The 16,001-nt window shown below is 44.6% G+C and overlaps 38 non-coding genes across 38 annotated transcripts; all 38 read right to left on the bottom strand.

Moving 5' to 3' along the window:
- Window positions 1–205: 205 nt before the first annotated feature.
- Trnaa-ugc (transfer RNA alanine (anticodon UGC)) lies at window positions 206–277 on the bottom strand. The gene has a single exon. It is a non-coding gene; the product is annotated as a tRNA-Ala (tRNA).
- Window positions 278–713: 436 nt separating this feature from the next.
- Window positions 714–785, bottom strand: Trnaa-ugc (transfer RNA alanine (anticodon UGC)). Its single transcript has one exon. It is a non-coding gene; the product is annotated as a tRNA-Ala (tRNA).
- A 379-nt stretch (window positions 786–1,164) lies between these two features.
- Window positions 1,165–1,236, bottom strand: Trnaa-cgc (transfer RNA alanine (anticodon CGC)). Its single transcript has one exon. It is a non-coding gene; the product is annotated as a tRNA-Ala (tRNA).
- Window positions 1,237–1,800: 564 nt separating this feature from the next.
- Trnaa-cgc (transfer RNA alanine (anticodon CGC)) lies at window positions 1,801–1,872 on the bottom strand. The gene has a single exon. It is a non-coding gene; the product is annotated as a tRNA-Ala (tRNA).
- A 205-nt stretch (window positions 1,873–2,077) lies between these two features.
- Window positions 2,078–2,149, bottom strand: Trnaa-ugc (transfer RNA alanine (anticodon UGC)). The gene has a single exon. It is a non-coding gene; the product is annotated as a tRNA-Ala (tRNA).
- Window positions 2,150–2,528: 379 nt separating this feature from the next.
- Window positions 2,529–2,600, bottom strand: Trnaa-cgc (transfer RNA alanine (anticodon CGC)). Its single transcript has one exon. It is a non-coding gene; the product is annotated as a tRNA-Ala (tRNA).
- Window positions 2,601–3,164: 564 nt separating this feature from the next.
- Trnaa-cgc (transfer RNA alanine (anticodon CGC)) lies at window positions 3,165–3,236 on the bottom strand. Its single transcript has one exon. It is a non-coding gene; the product is annotated as a tRNA-Ala (tRNA).
- A 205-nt stretch (window positions 3,237–3,441) lies between these two features.
- Trnaa-ugc (transfer RNA alanine (anticodon UGC)) lies at window positions 3,442–3,513 on the bottom strand. The gene has a single exon. It is a non-coding gene; the product is annotated as a tRNA-Ala (tRNA).
- Window positions 3,514–3,892: 379 nt separating this feature from the next.
- Trnaa-cgc (transfer RNA alanine (anticodon CGC)) lies at window positions 3,893–3,964 on the bottom strand. Its single transcript has one exon. It is a non-coding gene; the product is annotated as a tRNA-Ala (tRNA).
- A 597-nt stretch (window positions 3,965–4,561) lies between these two features.
- Window positions 4,562–4,633, bottom strand: Trnaa-cgc (transfer RNA alanine (anticodon CGC)). The gene has a single exon. It is a non-coding gene; the product is annotated as a tRNA-Ala (tRNA).
- A 205-nt stretch (window positions 4,634–4,838) lies between these two features.
- On the bottom strand, window positions 4,839–4,910 carry Trnaa-ugc (transfer RNA alanine (anticodon UGC)). Its single transcript has one exon. It is a non-coding gene; the product is annotated as a tRNA-Ala (tRNA).
- Window positions 4,911–5,289: 379 nt separating this feature from the next.
- On the bottom strand, window positions 5,290–5,361 carry Trnaa-cgc (transfer RNA alanine (anticodon CGC)). The gene has a single exon. It is a non-coding gene; the product is annotated as a tRNA-Ala (tRNA).
- A 205-nt stretch (window positions 5,362–5,566) lies between these two features.
- Trnaa-ugc (transfer RNA alanine (anticodon UGC)) lies at window positions 5,567–5,638 on the bottom strand. The gene has a single exon. It is a non-coding gene; the product is annotated as a tRNA-Ala (tRNA).
- Window positions 5,639–6,017: 379 nt separating this feature from the next.
- On the bottom strand, window positions 6,018–6,089 carry Trnaa-cgc (transfer RNA alanine (anticodon CGC)). Its single transcript has one exon. It is a non-coding gene; the product is annotated as a tRNA-Ala (tRNA).
- A 205-nt stretch (window positions 6,090–6,294) lies between these two features.
- On the bottom strand, window positions 6,295–6,366 carry Trnaa-ugc (transfer RNA alanine (anticodon UGC)). The gene has a single exon. It is a non-coding gene; the product is annotated as a tRNA-Ala (tRNA).
- A 436-nt stretch (window positions 6,367–6,802) lies between these two features.
- Window positions 6,803–6,874, bottom strand: Trnaa-ugc (transfer RNA alanine (anticodon UGC)). Its single transcript has one exon. It is a non-coding gene; the product is annotated as a tRNA-Ala (tRNA).
- Window positions 6,875–7,253: 379 nt separating this feature from the next.
- On the bottom strand, window positions 7,254–7,325 carry Trnaa-cgc (transfer RNA alanine (anticodon CGC)). The gene has a single exon. It is a non-coding gene; the product is annotated as a tRNA-Ala (tRNA).
- A 205-nt stretch (window positions 7,326–7,530) lies between these two features.
- Trnaa-ugc (transfer RNA alanine (anticodon UGC)) lies at window positions 7,531–7,602 on the bottom strand. The gene has a single exon. It is a non-coding gene; the product is annotated as a tRNA-Ala (tRNA).
- A 436-nt stretch (window positions 7,603–8,038) lies between these two features.
- Trnaa-ugc (transfer RNA alanine (anticodon UGC)) lies at window positions 8,039–8,110 on the bottom strand. The gene has a single exon. It is a non-coding gene; the product is annotated as a tRNA-Ala (tRNA).
- Window positions 8,111–8,489: 379 nt separating this feature from the next.
- Trnaa-cgc (transfer RNA alanine (anticodon CGC)) lies at window positions 8,490–8,561 on the bottom strand. Its single transcript has one exon. It is a non-coding gene; the product is annotated as a tRNA-Ala (tRNA).
- A 205-nt stretch (window positions 8,562–8,766) lies between these two features.
- On the bottom strand, window positions 8,767–8,838 carry Trnaa-ugc (transfer RNA alanine (anticodon UGC)). The gene has a single exon. It is a non-coding gene; the product is annotated as a tRNA-Ala (tRNA).
- A 379-nt stretch (window positions 8,839–9,217) lies between these two features.
- Trnaa-cgc (transfer RNA alanine (anticodon CGC)) lies at window positions 9,218–9,289 on the bottom strand. The gene has a single exon. It is a non-coding gene; the product is annotated as a tRNA-Ala (tRNA).
- A 205-nt stretch (window positions 9,290–9,494) lies between these two features.
- On the bottom strand, window positions 9,495–9,566 carry Trnaa-ugc (transfer RNA alanine (anticodon UGC)). Its single transcript has one exon. It is a non-coding gene; the product is annotated as a tRNA-Ala (tRNA).
- Window positions 9,567–9,945: 379 nt separating this feature from the next.
- Window positions 9,946–10,017, bottom strand: Trnaa-cgc (transfer RNA alanine (anticodon CGC)). Its single transcript has one exon. It is a non-coding gene; the product is annotated as a tRNA-Ala (tRNA).
- Window positions 10,018–10,222: 205 nt separating this feature from the next.
- Trnaa-ugc (transfer RNA alanine (anticodon UGC)) lies at window positions 10,223–10,294 on the bottom strand. The gene has a single exon. It is a non-coding gene; the product is annotated as a tRNA-Ala (tRNA).
- Window positions 10,295–10,673: 379 nt separating this feature from the next.
- On the bottom strand, window positions 10,674–10,745 carry Trnaa-cgc (transfer RNA alanine (anticodon CGC)). The gene has a single exon. It is a non-coding gene; the product is annotated as a tRNA-Ala (tRNA).
- Window positions 10,746–11,309: 564 nt separating this feature from the next.
- On the bottom strand, window positions 11,310–11,381 carry Trnaa-cgc (transfer RNA alanine (anticodon CGC)). Its single transcript has one exon. It is a non-coding gene; the product is annotated as a tRNA-Ala (tRNA).
- Window positions 11,382–11,586: 205 nt separating this feature from the next.
- On the bottom strand, window positions 11,587–11,658 carry Trnaa-ugc (transfer RNA alanine (anticodon UGC)). The gene has a single exon. It is a non-coding gene; the product is annotated as a tRNA-Ala (tRNA).
- A 205-nt stretch (window positions 11,659–11,863) lies between these two features.
- Window positions 11,864–11,935, bottom strand: Trnaa-ugc (transfer RNA alanine (anticodon UGC)). The gene has a single exon. It is a non-coding gene; the product is annotated as a tRNA-Ala (tRNA).
- Window positions 11,936–12,314: 379 nt separating this feature from the next.
- Trnaa-cgc (transfer RNA alanine (anticodon CGC)) lies at window positions 12,315–12,386 on the bottom strand. The gene has a single exon. It is a non-coding gene; the product is annotated as a tRNA-Ala (tRNA).
- Window positions 12,387–12,591: 205 nt separating this feature from the next.
- On the bottom strand, window positions 12,592–12,663 carry Trnaa-ugc (transfer RNA alanine (anticodon UGC)). Its single transcript has one exon. It is a non-coding gene; the product is annotated as a tRNA-Ala (tRNA).
- A 436-nt stretch (window positions 12,664–13,099) lies between these two features.
- Trnaa-ugc (transfer RNA alanine (anticodon UGC)) lies at window positions 13,100–13,171 on the bottom strand. The gene has a single exon. It is a non-coding gene; the product is annotated as a tRNA-Ala (tRNA).
- A 379-nt stretch (window positions 13,172–13,550) lies between these two features.
- On the bottom strand, window positions 13,551–13,622 carry Trnaa-cgc (transfer RNA alanine (anticodon CGC)). The gene has a single exon. It is a non-coding gene; the product is annotated as a tRNA-Ala (tRNA).
- Window positions 13,623–13,827: 205 nt separating this feature from the next.
- Window positions 13,828–13,899, bottom strand: Trnaa-ugc (transfer RNA alanine (anticodon UGC)). Its single transcript has one exon. It is a non-coding gene; the product is annotated as a tRNA-Ala (tRNA).
- Window positions 13,900–14,335: 436 nt separating this feature from the next.
- Window positions 14,336–14,407, bottom strand: Trnaa-ugc (transfer RNA alanine (anticodon UGC)). The gene has a single exon. It is a non-coding gene; the product is annotated as a tRNA-Ala (tRNA).
- A 379-nt stretch (window positions 14,408–14,786) lies between these two features.
- Window positions 14,787–14,858, bottom strand: Trnaa-cgc (transfer RNA alanine (anticodon CGC)). Its single transcript has one exon. It is a non-coding gene; the product is annotated as a tRNA-Ala (tRNA).
- A 564-nt stretch (window positions 14,859–15,422) lies between these two features.
- Trnaa-cgc (transfer RNA alanine (anticodon CGC)) lies at window positions 15,423–15,494 on the bottom strand. Its single transcript has one exon. It is a non-coding gene; the product is annotated as a tRNA-Ala (tRNA).
- A 205-nt stretch (window positions 15,495–15,699) lies between these two features.
- Trnaa-ugc (transfer RNA alanine (anticodon UGC)) lies at window positions 15,700–15,771 on the bottom strand. The gene has a single exon. It is a non-coding gene; the product is annotated as a tRNA-Ala (tRNA).
- Between the last annotated feature and the right edge of the window lie 230 nt (window positions 15,772–16,001).

The following is a 16,001-nucleotide window of genomic DNA, read 5'->3' as shown; positions in this document are numbered from 1 at the left end:
TACTCCTACTGTGTTGATTACAGGAGTTGTTAGACTCATCTGTTGCATGCATTGAGTACCCGTGAAGGTGGAAAACGTAACTACTAGATGTAGACTATTTAGAAAGTCGTAATGATGACAACTGTATAGGTAGTGTAAATCCTTTGAATGCACGATATGGAATGACATTGTGATGTATGATAATGTAAAACACTAAAAAGATACATGGAGATGCCGGGGATCGAACCCGGGGCCTTTCACATGCAAAGCGAACGCTCTACCACTGAGCTACATCCCCAAGCTGACGGATGTGGCGGAAAGAATATGAATTGTTCCCTTGAACACTTGCACGGGCATTTTCACAGCCAGACAGACATCATTGTCATACACACTCTCGAGCCCATCAAACGAACCTTCACACATATATCCGTGGCAAGACGACATTAGAATGTTCCACCCAACATGAAAAACGTGTTGTATTGGTTGTCAAGACGGCACATATTGCGCTCTACCACTGAGCTACATCCTCTACTCCTACTGTGTTGATTACAGGAGTTGTTAGACTCATCTGTTGCATGCATTGAGTACCCGTGAAGGTGGAAAACGTAACTACTAGATGTAGACTATTTAGAAAGTCGTAATGATGACAACTGTATAGGTAGTGTAAATCCTTTGAATGCACGATATGGAATGACATTGTGATGTATGATAATGTAAAACACTAAAAAGATACATGGAGATGCCGGGGATCGAACCCGGGGCCTTTCACATGCAAAGCGAACGCTCTACCACTGAGCTACATCCCCAAGCTGACAGATGTGGCGGAAAGAATATGAATTGTTCCCTTGAACACTTGCACGGGCATTTTTACAGCCAGACAGACATCATTGTCATACACACTCTCGAGCCCATCAAACGAACCTTCACACATATATCCGTGGCAAGACGACATTAGAATGTTCCACCCAACATGAAAAACGTGTTGTATTGGTTGTCAAGACGGCATATATTGCTTTTGAGCCCTTGAACAAAGGAAGGATTTTGTCAGGCCAATCTTCCCGATTGTGCTTAGCTTGGCTTGTTGTAATGCGTCGTTATTTCCATGCAGTGTGGCTTCTTACATAATCCGGGTGGGGCAGAAAAAGCTTGCAGGGTCATTCATTTCAGGTTCCTTCAGCAAAAACGTGGAGATGCCGGGGATCGAACCCGGGGCCTTTCACATGCGAAGCGAACGCTCTACCACTGAGCTACATCCCCTACACCTACTGTGTTGATTACAGGAGTTGTTAGACTCATCTGTTGCATGCATTGAGTACCCGTGAAGGTGGAAAACGTAACTACTAGATGTAGACTATTTAGAAAGTCGTAATGATGACAACTGTATAGGTAGTGTAAATCCTTTGAATGCACGATATGGAATGACATTGTGATGTATGATAATGTAAAACACAGATGTGGCGGAAAGAATATGAATTGTTCCCTTGAACACTTGCACGGGCATTTTCACAGCCAGACAGACATCATTGTCATACACACTCTCGAGCCCATCAAACGAACCTTCACACATATATCCGTGGCAAGACGACATTAGAATGTTCCACCCAACATGAAAAACGTGTTGTATTGGTTGTCAAGACGGCATATATTGCTTTTGAGCCCTTGAACAAAGGAAGGATTTTGTCAGGCCAATCTTCCCGATTGTGCTTAGCTTGGCTTGTTGTAATGCGTCGTTATTTCCATGCAGTGTGGCTTCTTACATAATCCGGGTGGGGCAGAAAAAGCTTGCAGCGTCATTCATTTCAGGTTCCTTCAGCAAAAACGTGGAGATGCCGGGGATCGAACCCGGGGCCTTTCACATGCGAAGCGAACGCTCTACCACTGAGCTACATCCCCTACACCTACTGTGTTGATTACAGGAGTTGTTAGACTCATCTGTTGCATGCATTGAGTACCCGTGAAGGTGGAAAACGTAACTACTAGATGTAGACTATTTAGAAAGTCGTAATGATGACAACTGTATAGGTAGTGTAAATCCTTTGAATGCACGATATGGAATGACATTGTGATGTATGATAATGTAAAACACTAAAAAGATACATGGAGATGCCGGGGATCGAACCCGGGGCCTTTCACATGCAAAGCGAACGCTCTACCACTGAGCTACATCCCCAAGCTGACAGATGTGGCGGAAAGAATATGAATTGTTCCCTTGAACACTTGCACGGGCATTTTCACAGCCAGACAGACATCATTGTCATACACACTCTCGAGCCCATCAAACGAACCTTCACACATATATCCGTGGCAAGACGACATTAGAATGTTCCACCCAACATGAAAAACGTGCTGTATTGGTTGTCAAGACGGCACATATTGCTTTTGAGCCCTTGAACAAAGGAAGGATTTTGTCAGGCCAATCTTCCCGATTGTGCTTAGCTTGGCTTGTTGTAATGCGTCGTTATTTCCATGCAGTGTGGCTTTTTACATAATCCGGGTGGGGCAGAAAAAGCTTGCAGCGTCATTCATTTCAGGTTCCTTCAGCAAAAACGTGGAGATGCCGGGGATCGAACCCGGGGCCTTTCACATGCGAAGCGAACGCTCTACCACTGAGCTACATCCCCTACACCTACTGTGTTGATTACAGGAGTTGTTAGACTCATCTGTTGCATGCATTGAGTACCCGTGAAGGTGGAAAACGTAACTACTAGATGTAGACTATTTAGAAAGTCGTAATGATGACAACTGTATAGGTAGTGTAAATCCTTTGAATGCACGATATGGAATGACATTGTGATGTATGATAATGTAAAACACAGATGTGGCGGAAAGAATATGAATTGTTCCCTTGAACACTTGCACGGGCATTTTCACAGCCAGACAGACATCATTGTCATACACACTCTCGAGCCCATCAAACGAACCTTCACACATATATCCGTGGCAAGACGACATTAGAATGTTCCACCCAACATGAAAAACGTGTTGTATTGGTTGTCAAGACGGCATATATTGCTTTTGAGCCCTTGAACAAAGGAAGGATTTTGTCAGGCCAATCTTCCCGATTGTGCTTAGCTTGGCTTGTTGTAATGCGTCGTTATTTCCATGCAGTGTGGCTTCTTACATAATCCGGGTGGGGCAGAAAAAGCTTGCAGGGTCATTCATTTCAGGTTCCTTCAGCAAAAACGTGGAGATGCCGGGGATCGAACCCGGGGCCTTTCACATGCGAAGCGAACGCTCTACCACTGAGCTACATCCCCTACACCTACTGTGTTGATTACAGGAGTTGTTAGACTCATCTGTTGCATGCATTGAGTACCCGTGAAGGTGGAAAACGTAACTACTAGATGTAGACTATTTAGAAAGTCGTAATGATGACAACTGTATAGGTAGTGTAAATCCTTTGAATGCACGATATGGAATGACATTGTGATGTATGATAATGTAAAACACTAAAAAGATACATGGAGATGCCGGGGATCGAACCCGGGGCCTTTCACATGCAAAGCGAACGCTCTACCACTGAGCTACATCCCCAAGCTGACAGATGTGGCGGAAAGAATATGAATTGTTCCCTTGAACACTTGCACGGGCATTTTCACAGCCAGACAGACATCATTGTCATACACACTCTCGAGCCCATCAAACGAACCTTCACACATATATCCGTGGCAAGACGACATTAGAATGTTCCACCCAACATGAAAAACGTGCTGTATTGGTTGTCAAGACGGCACATATTGCTTTTGAGCCCTTGAACAAAGGAAGGATTTTGTCAGGCCAATCTTCCCGATTGTGCTTAGCTTGGCTTGTTGTAATGCGTCGTTATTTCCATGCAGTGTGGCTTTTTACATAATCCGGGTGGGGCAGAAAAAGCTTGCAGCGTCATTCATTTCAGGTTCCTTCAGCAAAAACGTGGAGATGCCGGGGATCGAACCCGGGGCCTTTCACATGCGAAGCGAACGCTCTACCACTGAGCTACATCCCCTACACCTACTGTGTTGATTACAGGAGTTGTTAGACTCATCTGTTGCATGCATTGAGTACCCGTGAAGGTGGAAAACGTAACTACTAGATGTAGACTATTTAGAAAGTCGTAATGATGACAACTGTATAGGTAGTGTAAATCCTTTGAATGCACGATATGGAATGACATTGTGATGTATGATAATGTAAAACACTAAAAAGATACATGGAGATGTAATGTAAAACACAGATGTGGCGGAAAGAATATGAATTGTTCCCTTGAACACTTGCACGGGCATTTTCACAGCCAGACAGACATCATTGTCATACACACTCTCGAGCCCATCAAACGAACCTTCACACATATATCCGTGGCAAGACGACATTAGAATGTTCCACCCAACATGAAAAACGTGTTGTATTGGTTGTCAAGACGGCATATATTGCTTTTGAGCCCTTGAACAAAGGAAGGATTTTGTCAGGCCAATCTTCCCGATTGTGCTTAGCTTGGCTTGTTGTAATGCGTCGTTATTTCCATGCAGTGTGGCTTCTTACATAATCCGGGTGGGGCAGAAAAAGCTTGCAGGGTCATTCATTTCAGGTTCCTTCAGCAAAAACGTGGAGATGCCGGGGATCGAACCCGGGGCCTTTCACATGCGAAGCGAACGCTCTACCACTGAGCTACATCCCCTACACCTACTGTGTTGATTACAGGAGTTGTTAGACTCATCTGTTGCATGCATTGAGTACCCGTGAAGGTGGAAAACGTAACTACTAGATGTAGACTATTTAGAAAGTCGTAATGATGACAACTGTATAGGTAGTGTAAATCCTTTGAATGCACGATATGGAATGACATTGTGATGTATGATAATGTAAAACACTAAAAAGATACATGGAGATGCCGGGGATCGAACCCGGGGCCTTTCACATGCAAAGCGAACGCTCTACCACTGAGCTACATCCCCAAGCTGACAGATGTGGCGGAAAGAATATGAATTGTTCCCTTGAACACTTGCACGGGCATTTTCACAGCCAGACAGACATCATTGTCATACACACTCTCGAGCCCATCAAACGAACCTTCACACATATATCCGTGGCAAGACGACATTAGAATGTTCCACCCAACATGAAAAACGTGCTGTATTGGTTGTCAAGACGGCACATATTGCTTTTGAGCCCTTGAACAAAGGAAGGATTTTGTCAGGCCAATCTTCCCGATTGTGCTTAGCTTGGCTTGTTGTAATGCGTCGTTATTTCCATGCAGTGTGGCTTTTTACATAATCCGGGTGGGGCAGAAAAAGCTTGCAGCGTCATTCATTTCAGGTTCCTTCAGCAAAAACGTGGAGATGCCGGGGATCGAACCCGGGGCCTTTCACATGCGAAGCGAACGCTCTACCACTGAGCTACATCCCCTACACCTACTGTGTTGATTACAGGAGTTGTTAGACTCATCTGTTGCATGCATTGAGTACCCGTGAAGGTGGAAAACGTAACTACTAGATGTAGACTATTTAGAAAGTCGTAATGATGACAACTGTATAGGTAGTGTAAATCCTTTGAATGCACGATATGGAATGACATTGTGATGTATGATAATGTAAAACACTAAAAAGATACATGGAGATGCCGGGGATCGAACCCGGGGCCTTTCACATGCAAAGCGAACGCTCTACCACTGAGCTACATCCCCAAGCTGACAGATGTGGCGGAAAGAATATGAATTGTTCCCTTGAACACTTGCACGGGCATTTTCACAGCCAGACAGACATCATTGTCATACACACTCTCGAGCCCATCAAACGAACCTTCACACATATATCCGTGGCAAGACGACATTAGAATGTTCCACCCAACATGAAAAACGTGTTGTATTGGTTGTCAAGACGGCATATATTGCTTTTGAGCCCTTGAACAAAGGAAGGATTTTGTCAGGCCAATCTTCCCGATTGTGCTTAGCTTGGCTTGTTGTAATGCGTCGTTATTTCCATGCAGTGTGGCTTCTTACATAATCCGGGTGGGGCAGAAAAAGCTTGCAGGGTCATTCATTTCAGGTTCCTTCAGCAAAAACGTGGAGATGCCGGGGATCGAACCCGGGGCCTTTCACATGCGAAGCGAACGCTCTACCACTGAGCTACATCCCCTACACCTACTGTGTTGATTACAGGAGTTGTTAGACTCATCTGTTGCATGCATTGAGTACCCGTGAAGGTGGAAAACGTAACTACTAGATGTAGACTATTTAGAAAGTCGTAATGATGACAACTGTATAGGTAGTGTAAATCCTTTGAATGCACGATATGGAATGACATTGTGATGTATGATAATGTAAAACACTAAAAAGATACATGGAGATGCCGGGGATCGAACCCGGGGCCTTTCACATGCAAAGCGAACGCTCTACCACTGAGCTACATCCCCAAGCTGACAGATGTGGCGGAAAGAATATGAATTGTTCCCTTGAACACTTGCACGGGCATTTTCACAGCCAGACAGACATCATTGTCATACACACTCTCGAGCCCATCAAACGAACCTTCACACATATATCCGTGGCAAGACGACATTAGAATGTTCCACCCAACATGAAAAACGTGCTGTATTGGTTGTCAAGACGGCACATATTGCGCTCTACCACTGAGCTACATCCTCTACTCCTACTGTGTTGATTACAGGAGTTGTTAGACTCATCTGTTGCATGCATTGAGTACCCGTGAAGGTGGAAAACGTAACTACTAGATGTAGACTATTTAGAAAGTCGTAATGATGACAACTGTATAGGTAGTGTAAATCCTTTGAATGCACGATATGGAATGACATTGTGATGTATGATAATGTAAAACACTAAAAAGATACATGGAGATGCCGGGGATCGAACCCGGGGCCTTTCACATGCAAAGCGAACGCTCTACCACTGAGCTACATCCCCAAGCTGACAGATGTGGCGGAAAGAATATGAATTGTTCCCTTGAACACTTGCACGGGCATTTTCACAGCCAGACAGACATCATTGTCATACACACTCTCGAGCCCATCAAACGAACCTTCACACATATATCCGTGGCAAGACGACATTAGAATGTTCCACCCAACATGAAAAACGTGTTGTATTGGTTGTCAAGACGGCATATATTGCTTTTGAGCCCTTGAACAAAGGAAGGATTTTGTCAGGCCAATCTTCCCGATTGTGCTTAGCTTGGCTTGTTGTAATGCGTCGTTATTTCCATGCAGTGTGGCTTCTTACATAATCCGGGTGGGGCAGAAAAAGCTTGCAGGGTCATTCATTTCAGGTTCCTTCAGCAAAAACGTGGAGATGCCGGGGATCGAACCCGGGGCCTTTCACATGCGAAGCGAACGCTCTACCACTGAGCTACATCCCCTACACCTACTGTGTTGATTACAGGAGTTGTTAGACTCATCTGTTGCATGCATTGAGTACCCGTGAAGGTGGAAAACGTAACTACTAGATGTAGACTATTTAGAAAGTCGTAATGATGACAACTGTATAGGTAGTGTAAATCCTTTGAATGCACGATATGGAATGACATTGTGATGTATGATAATGTAAAACACTAAAAAGATACATGGAGATGCCGGGGATCGAACCCGGGGCCTTTCACATGCAAAGCGAACGCTCTACCACTGAGCTACATCCCCAAGCTGACAGATGTGGCGGAAAGAATATGAATTGTTCCCTTGAACACTTGCACGGGCATTTTCACAGCCAGACAGACATCATTGTCATACACACTCTCGAGCCCATCAAACGAACCTTCACACATATATCCGTGGCAAGACGACATTAGAATGTTCCACCCAACATGAAAAACGTGCTGTATTGGTTGTCAAGACGGCACATATTGCGCTCTACCACTGAGCTACATCCTCTACTCCTACTGTGTTGATTACAGGAGTTGTTAGACTCATCTGTTGCATGCATTGAGTACCCGTGAAGGTGGAAAACGTAACTACTAGATGTAGACTATTTAGAAAGTCGTAATGATGACAACTGTATAGGTAGTGTAAATCCTTTGAATGCACGATATGGAATGACATTGTGATGTATGATAATGTAAAACACTAAAAAGATACATGGAGATGCCGGGGATCGAACCCGGGGCCTTTCACATGCAAAGCGAACGCTCTACCACTGAGCTACATCCCCAAGCTGACAGATGTGGCGGAAAGAATATGAATTGTTCCCTTGAACACTTGCACGGGCATTTTCACAGCCAGACAGACATCATTGTCATACACACTCTCGAGCCCATCAAACGAACCTTCACACATATATCCGTGGCAAGACGACATTAGAATGTTCCACCCAACATGAAAAACGTGTTGTATTGGTTGTCAAGACGGCATATATTGCTTTTGAGCCCTTGAACAAAGGAAGGATTTTGTCAGGCCAATCTTCCCGATTGTGCTTAGCTTGGCTTGTTGTAATGCGTCGTTATTTCCATGCAGTGTGGCTTCTTACATAATCCGGGTGGGGCAGAAAAAGCTTGCAGCGTCATTCATTTCAGGTTCCTTCAGCAAAAACGTGGAGATGCCGGGGATCGAACCCGGGGCCTTTCACATGCGAAGCGAACGCTCTACCACTGAGCTACATCCCCTACACCTACTGTGTTGATTACAGGAGTTGTTAGACTCATCTGTTGCATGCATTGAGTACCCGTGAAGGTGGAAAACGTAACTACTAGATGTAGACTATTTAGAAAGTCGTAATGATGACAACTGTATAGGTAGTGTAAATCCTTTGAATGCACGATATGGAATGACATTGTGATGTATGATAATGTAAAACACTAAAAAGATACATGGAGATGCCGGGGATCGAACCCGGGGCCTTTCACATGCAAAGCGAACGCTCTACCACTGAGCTACATCCCCAAGCTGACAGATGTGGCGGAAAGAATATGAATTGTTCCCTTGAACACTTGCACGGGCATTTTCACAGCCAGACAGACATCATTGTCATACACACTCTCGAGCCCATCAAACGAACCTTCACACATATATCCGTGGCAAGACGACATTAGAATGTTCCACCCAACATGAAAAACGTGTTGTATTGGTTGTCAAGACGGCATATATTGCTTTTGAGCCCTTGAACAAAGGAAGGATTTTGTCAGGCCAATCTTCCCGATTGTGCTTAGCTTGGCTTGTTGTAATGCGTCGTTATTTCCATGCAGTGTGGCTTCTTACATAATCCGGGTGGGGCAGAAAAAGCTTGCAGCGTCATTCATTTCAGGTTCCTTCAGCAAAAACGTGGAGATGCCGGGGATCGAACCCGGGGCCTTTCACATGCGAAGCGAACGCTCTACCACTGAGCTACATCCCCTACACCTACTGTGTTGATTACAGGAGTTGTTAGACTCATCTGTTGCATGCATTGAGTACCCGTGAAGGTGGAAAACGTAACTACTAGATGTAGACTATTTAGAAAGTCGTAATGATGACAACTGTATAGGTAGTGTAAATCCTTTGAATGCACGATATGGAATGACATTGTGATGTATGATAATGTAAAACACTAAAAAGATACATGGAGATGCCGGGGATCGAACCCGGGGCCTTTCACATGCAAAGCGAACGCTCTACCACTGAGCTACATCCCCAAGCTGACAGATGTGGCGGAAAGAATATGAATTGTTCCCTTGAACACTTGCACGGGCATTTTCACAGCCAGACAGACATCATTGTCATACACACTCTCGAGCCCATCAAACGAACCTTCACACATATATCCGTGGCAAGACGACATTAGAATGTTCCACCCAACATGAAAAACGTGTTGTATTGGTTGTCAAGACGGCATATATTGCTTTTGAGCCCTTGAACAAAGGAAGGATTTTGTCAGGCCAATCTTCCCGATTGTGCTTAGCTTGGCTTGTTGTAATGCGTCGTTATTTCCATGCAGTGTGGCTTCTTACATAATCCGGGTGGGGCAGAAAAAGCTTGCAGGGTCATTCATTTCAGGTTCCTTCAGCAAAAACGTGGAGATGCCGGGGATCGAACCCGGGGCCTTTCACATGCGAAGCGAACGCTCTACCACTGAGCTACATCCCCTACACCTACTGTGTTGATTACAGGAGTTGTTAGACTCATCTGTTGCATGCATTGAGTACCCGTGAAGGTGGAAAACGTAACTACTAGATGTAGACTATTTAGAAAGTCGTAATGATGACAACTGTATAGGTAGTGTAAATCCTTTGAATGCACGATATGGAATGACATTGTGATGTATGATAATGTAAAACACTAAGAAGATACATGGAGATGCCGGGGATCGAACCCGGGGCCTTTCACATGCAAAGCGAACGCTCTACCACTGAGCTACATCCCCAAGCTGACAGATGTGGCGGAAAGAATATGAATTGTTCCCTTGAACACTTGCACGGGCATTTTCACAGCCAGACAGACATCATTGTCATACACACTCTCGAGCCCATCAAACGAACCTTCACACATATATCCGTGGCAAGACGACATTAGAATGTTCCACCCAACATGAAAAACGTGCTGTATTGGTTGTCAAGACGGCACATATTGCTTTTGAGCCCTTGAACAAAGGAAGGATTTTGTCAGGCCAATCTTCCCGATTGTGCTTAGCTTGGCTTGTTGTAATGCGTCGTTATTTCCATGCAGTGTGGCTTTTTACATAATCCGGGTGGGGCAGAAAAAGCTTGCAGCGTCATTCATTTCAGGTTCCTTCAGCAAAAACGTGGAGATGCCGGGGATCGAACCCGGGGCCTTTCACATGCGAAGCGAACGCTCTACCACTGAGCTACATCCCCTACACCTACTGTGTTGATTACAGGAGTTGTTAGACTCATCTGTTGCATGCATTGAGTACCCGTGAAGGTGGAAAACGTAACTACTAGATGTAGACTATTTAGAAAGTCGTAATGATGACAACTGTATAGGTAGTGTAAATCCTTTGAATGCACGATATGGAATGACATTGTGATGTATGATAATGTAAAACACAGATGTGGCGGAAAGAATATGAATTGTTCCCTTGAACACTTGCACGGGCATTTTCACAGCCAGACAGACATCATTGTCATACACACTCTCGAGCCCATCAAACGAACCTTCACACATATATCCGTGGCAAGACGACATTAGAATGTTCCACCCAACATGAAAAACGTGTTGTATTGGTTGTCAAGACGGCATATATTGCTTTTGAGCCCTTGAACAAAGGAAGGATTTTGTCAGGCCAATCTTCCCGATTGTGCTTAGCTTGGCTTGTTGTAATGCGTCGTTATTTCCATGCAGTGTGGCTTCTTACATAATCCGGGTGGGGCAGAAAAAGCTTGCAGGGTCATTCATTTCAGGTTCCTTCAGCAAAAACGTGGAGATGCCGGGGATCGAACCCGGGGCCTTTCACATGCGAAGCGAACGCTCTACCACTGAGCTACATCCCCTACACCTACTGTGTTGATTACAGGAGTTGTTAGACTCATCTGTTGCATGCATTGAGTACCCGTGAAGGTGGAAAACGTAACTACTAGATGTAGACTATTTAGAAAGTCGTAATGATGACAACTGTATAGGTAGTGTAAATCCTTTGAATGCACGATATGGAATGACATTGTGATGTATGATAATGTAAAACACTAAAAAGATACATGGAGATGCCGGGGATCGAACCCGGGGCCTTTCACATGCAAAGCGAACGCTCTACCACTGAGCTACATCCCCTACACCTACTGTGTTGATTACAGGAGTTGTTAGACTCATCTGTTGCATGCATTGAGTACCCGTGAAGGTGGAAAACGTAACTACTAGATGTAGACTATTTAGAAAGTCGTAATGATGACAACTGTATAGGTAGTGTAAATCCTTTGAATGCACGATATGGAATGACATTGTGATGTATGATAATGTAAAACACTAAAAAGATACATGGAGATGCCGGGGATCGAACCCGGGGCCTTTCACATGCAAAGCGAACGCTCTACCACTGAGCTACATCCCCAAGCTGACAGATGTGGCGGAAAGAATATGAATTGTTCCCTTGAACACTTGCACGGGCATTTTCACAGCCAGACAGACATCATTGTCATACACACTCTCGAGCCCATCAAACGAACCTTCACACATATATCCGTGGCAAGACGACATTAGAATGTTCCACCCAACATGAAAAACGTGCTGTATTGGTTGTCAAGACGGCACATATTGCTTTTGAGCCCTTGAACAAAGGAAGGATTTTGTCAGGCCAATCTTCCCGATTGTGCTTAGCTTGGCTTGTTGTAATGCGTCGTTATTTCCATGCAGTGTGGCTTTTTACATAATCTGGGTGGGGCAGAAAAAGCTTGCAGCGTCATTCATTTCAGGTTCCTTCAGCAAAAACGTGGAGATGCCGGGGATCGAACCCGGGGCCTTTCACATGCGAAGCGAACGCTCTACCACTGAGCTACATCCCCTACACCTACTGTGTTGATTACAGGAGTTGTTAGACTCATCTGTTGCATGCATTGAGTACCCGTGAAGGTGGAAAACGTAACTACTAGATGTAGACTATTTAGAAAGTTGTAATGATGACAACTGTATAGGTAGTGTAAATCCTTTGAATGCACGATATGGAATGACATTGTGATGTATGATAATGTAAAACACTAAAAAGATACATGGAGATGCCGGGGATCGAACCCGGGGCCTTTCACATGCAAAGCGAACGCTCTACCACTGAGCTACATCCCCAAGCTGACAGATGTGGCGGAAAGAATATGAATTGTTCCCTTGAACACTTGCACGGGCATTTTCACAGCCAGACAGACATCATTGTCATACACACTCTCGAGCCCATCAAACGAACCTTCACACATATATCCGTGGCAAGACGACATTAGAATGTTCCACCCAACATGAAAAACGTGTTGTATTGGTTGTCAAGACGGCACATATTGCGCTCTACCACTGAGCTACATCCTCTACTCCTACTGTGTTGATTACAGGAGTTGTTAGACTCATCTGTTGCATGCATTGAGTACCCGTGAAGGTGGAAAACGTAACTACTAGATGTAGACTATTTAGAAAGTCGTAATGATGACAACTGTATAGGTAGTGTAAATCCTTTGAATGCACGATATGGAATGACATTGTGATGTATGATAATGTAAAACACTAAAAAGATACATGGAGATGCCGGGGATCGAACCCGGGGCCTTTCACATGCAAAGCGAACGCTCTACCACTGAGCTACATCCCCAAGCTGACAGATGTGGCGGAAAGAATATGAATTGTTCCCTTGAACACTTGCACGGGCATTTTTACAGCCAGACAGACATCATTGTCATACACACTCTCGAGCCCATCAAACGAACCTTCACACATATATCCGTGGCAAGACGACATTAGAATGTTCCACCCAACATGAAAAACGTGCTGTATTGGTTGTCAAGACGGCACATATTGCTTTTGAGCCCTTGAACAAAGGAAGGATTTTGTCAGGCCAATCTTCCCGATTGTGCTTAGCTTGGCTTGTTGTAATGCGTCGTTATTTCCATGCAGTGTGGCTTCTTACATAATCCGGGTGGGGCAGAAAAAGCTTGCAGGGTCATTCATTTCAGGTTCCTTCAGCAAAAACGTGGAGCTGCCGGGGATCGAACCCGGGGCCTTTCACATGCGAAGCGAACGCTCTACCACTGAGCTACATCCCCTACACCTACTGTGTTGATTACAGGAGTTGTTAGACTCATCTGTTGCATGCATTGAGTACCCGTGAAGGTGGAAAACGTAACTACTAGATGTAGACTATTTAGAAAGTCGTAATGATGACAACTGTATAGGTAGTGTAAATCCTTTGAATGCACGATATGGAATGACATTGTGATGTATGATAATGTAAAACACTAAAAAGATACATGGAGATGCCGGGGATCGAACCCGGGGCCTTTCACATGCAAAGCGAACGCTCTACCACTGAGCTACATCCCCAAGCTGACAGATGTGGCGGAAAGAATATGAATTGTTCCCTTGAACACTTGCACGGGCATTTTCACAGCCAGACAGACATCATTGTCATACACACTCTCGAGCCCATCAAACGAACCTTCACACATATATCCGTGGCAAGACGACATTAGAATGTTCCACCCAACATGAAAAACGTGCTGTATTGGTTGTCAAGACGGCACATATTGCGCTCTACCACTGAGCTACATCCTCTACTCCTACTGTGTTGATTACAGGAGTTTTTAGACTCATCTGTTGCATGCATTGAGTACCCGTGAAGGTGGAAAACGTAACTACTAGATGTAGACTATTTAGAAAGTCGTAATGATGACAACTGTATAGGTAGTGTAAATCCTTTGAATGCACGATATGGAATGACATTGTGATGTATGATAATGTAAAACACTAAAAAGATGCATGAAGACGCCGGGGATCGAACCCGGGGCCTTTCACATGCAAAGCGAACGCTCTACCACTGAGCTACATCCCCAAGCTGACAGATGTGGCGGAAAGAATATGAATTGTTCCTTTGAACACTTGCACGGGCATTTTTACAGCCAGACAGACATCATTGTCATACACACTCTCGAGCCCATCAAACGAACCTTCACACATATATCCGTGGCAAGACGACATTAGAATGTTCCACCCAACATGAAAAACGTGTTGTATTGGTTGTCAAGACGGCATATATTGCTTTTGAGCCCTTGAACAAAGGAAGGATTTTGTCAGGCCAATCTTCCCGATTGTGCTTAGCTTGGCTTGTTGTAATGCGTCGTTATTTCCATGCAGTGTGGCTTCTTACATAATCCGGGTGGGGCAGAAAAAGCTTGCAGGGTCATTCATTTCAGGTTCCTTCAGCAAAAACGTGGAGCTGCCGGGGATCGAACCCGGGGCCTTTCACATGCGAAGCGAACGCTCTACCACTGAGCTACATCCCCTACACCTACTGTGTTGATTACAGGAGTTGTTAGACTCATCTGTTGCATGCATTGAGTACCCGTGAAGGTGGAAAACGTAACTACTAGATGTAGACTATTTAGAAAGTTGTAATGATGACAACTGTATAGGTAGTGTAAATCCTTTGAATGCACGATATGGAATGACATTGTGATGTATGATAATGTAAAACACAGATGTGGCGGAAAGAATATGAATTGTTCCCTTGAACACTTGCACGGGCATTTTTACAGCCAGACAGACATCATTGTCATACACACTCTCGAGCCCATCAAACGAACCTTCACACATATATCCGTGGCAAGACGACATTAGAATGTTCCACCCAACATGAAAAACGTGTTGTATTGGTTGTCAAGACGGCATATATTGCTTTTGAGCCCTTGAACAAAGGAAGGATTTTGTCAGGCCAATCTTCCCGATTGTGCTTAGCTTGGCTTGTTGTAATGCGTCGTTATTTCCATGCAGTGTGGCTTTTTACATAATCCGGGTGGGGCAGAAAAAGCTTGCAGCGTCATTCATTTCAGGTTCCTTCAGCAAAAACGTGGAGATGCCGGGGATCGAACCCGGGGCCTTTCACATGCGAAGCGAACGCTCTACCACTGAGCTACATCCCCTACACCTACTGTGTTGATTACAGGAGTTGTTAGACTCATCTGTTGCATGCATTGAGTACCCGTGAAGGTGGAAAACGTAACTACTAGATGTAGACTATTTAGAAAGTCGTAATGATGACAACTGTATAGGTAGTGTAAATCCTTTGAATGCACGATATGGAATGACATTGTGATGTATGATAATGTAAAACACTAAAAAGATACATGGAGATGCCGGGGATCGAACCCGGGGCCTTTCACATGCAAAGCGAACGCTCTACCACTGAGCTACATCCCCAAGCTGACAGATGTGGCGGAAAGAATATGAATTGTTCCCTTGAACACTTGCACGGGCATTTTTACAGCCAGACAGACATCATTGTCATACACACTCTCGAGCCCATCAAACGAACCTTCACACATATATCCGTGGCAAGACGACATTAGAATGTTCCACCCAACATGAAAAACGTGCTGTATTGGTTGTCAAGACGGCACATATTGCTTTTGAGCCCTTGAACAAAGGAA

Source organism: Haliotis cracherodii, unplaced genomic scaffold, assembly GCF_022045235.1.
Source record: "Haliotis cracherodii isolate W230 unplaced genomic scaffold, xgHalCrac1.p SCAF_9, whole genome shotgun sequence".
Classification (NCBI taxonomy): domain Eukaryota; kingdom Metazoa; phylum Mollusca; class Gastropoda; order Lepetellida; family Haliotidae; genus Haliotis; species Haliotis cracherodii.
The sequence above is the reverse complement of the archived record's forward strand: the minus strand, read 5'-3'. Positions and strand labels throughout refer to the sequence as shown.